The sequence below is a fragment of the Fukomys damarensis genome, unplaced genomic scaffold (assembly GCF_012274545.1).
Source record: "Fukomys damarensis isolate Sample0158 unplaced genomic scaffold, DMR_v1.0_HiC HiC_scaffold_22, whole genome shotgun sequence".
In the NCBI taxonomy this organism is placed as follows: domain Eukaryota; kingdom Metazoa; phylum Chordata; class Mammalia; order Rodentia; family Bathyergidae; genus Fukomys; species Fukomys damarensis.
In genome coordinates this window covers 25,621,611-25,623,108 of record NW_022900934.1, presented here as the reverse complement: position 1 = coordinate 25,623,108, position 1,498 = coordinate 25,621,611, and the positions used below count along the sequence as shown (strand labels likewise).

The 1,498-nt window shown below is 43.3% G+C and overlaps 1 protein-coding gene across 5 annotated transcripts in view; it reads left to right on the top strand.

Annotated features, from left to right (window-relative positions):
- Mapre1 (microtubule associated protein RP/EB family member 1) overlaps positions 1 to 1,498 on the top strand; it is a 32,875-nt gene that overhangs the window by 25,099 nt on the left and 6,278 nt on the right. The gene's annotated exons all lie outside the window — the stretch shown is intronic.

Sequence of the window (1,498 nt, the reverse complement as noted above, 5' to 3'; positions counted from 1 at the left end):
TTTTTTTTTTTTTTGGTTTTTTGAGACAGGGTCTCACTATATAGTTGAGACTGACCTTGAACTAACTATGTAGCCCAGGCTGGTCTTGAACTCACAGCGATCCTCCTGCCTCAGCCTCCCGAGTGCTGGGATTACAGGCATGAGCCACCACGTCTGGCCCTGCTACTACTTTTTATTTTTTTGAGACAGGGTCTTGCTATACAATTTAGGCTGGTCTTGAACTATGTAGCCCAGCTAATCCTGCCTCAGCATCCTGAGTTGGGATTATAGGTATATACCACCATGCTTAGCCCTTTATTTTGGAGATGGTTTCACTGTGTAGTTTAGGCAGGCTTTAATCTGGCCTTGAACTCATAGTGATCCTCTTGCCTCAGCCTCAGTGCTGGATTTACAGGTGTGCGCCACTGCACTTGGCTCAAGTGCTCTTGATAGAGTTAGGTTCTGTGGTGTTCTCTAAAAGTTCACAGGAACCAGAAGTTTTTGGTTTGTGTATGAAATAATATGCATGAATGTTAATAACGAAAACCACCTAATTTTATAGAATGCTTATGCCACACTCTTAAGTATTTTAATACCATTTTTGTGGCAATACTCTAGTTTTACAGGTAGGGACAGTGTTGTTTAGAGCGATTAAGTTACCTGAATAAGGATTTAAATCCAGTTTTTCTGGTTCCAAAGTTAGGGTTAGTCAGTTGTTGCTCAGTGAGGAATTAAGGAAATTGCTACCTTCTTGCATCATTGGAAATTGTAATTATTCACCATAATTATTCTGGGCTAATTAATTGCTGCTAAGCTTTGGAGAGAGTTCCAAGGTATGGATGATCTGGCCTGGGCCTAGAAGTGGTTTCTAATATAGTTGGAGAGGATTTACTTAATGCCAGCGTGTGACCAAATCCCAAATGAGGGTTATGAGATGCAAAAGCCACAGTCTTGTAGGAGTGAGTGTGGTTGAGTCTGGGAAGGCTTCCTTCCTAGAGGGGTGATCAGAATCAGCTGGTTTGGATGGCCCGTGCAGTGGAACTTTAGCAGTTGAGGTGGAGAACAGTTGTCTTAAAGATGAGGTTTGGAACTCTGTAGTTGTATGTCTGTCAGTGCTGTAGAAAGCCAAGAGGGTAAGGATGCAGAGGCTGACAGTTCACCAACTGTACTTCACTGATCCTAGATGATGGGTCAAACACATACCCAGTTGGTCATCTTTACTACTGAAATACTTAGTCTTGCACTTTTTTTTGTTTGTTTGTTTTTTGAGACAGGGTCTCACTGTGTAGTCGAGACTGACCTGGAACTCGCTATGTACCCCAGGCTGGTCTCGGACTCACAGCGATCCTCCTGCCTCAGCCTCAGGAGTGCTGGAATTATAGGTGTGTTCCACTATGCTTGGCCAGCCTAGGCTTGTGATCCTCTTGTGTCAACCTCTCAGAATGGTGGTATTATAGGTGTGTGCCATTGTGTTTGCCTCCCCCCCCCTATTTTTTTTTAATTGAAACATTATGGCCTT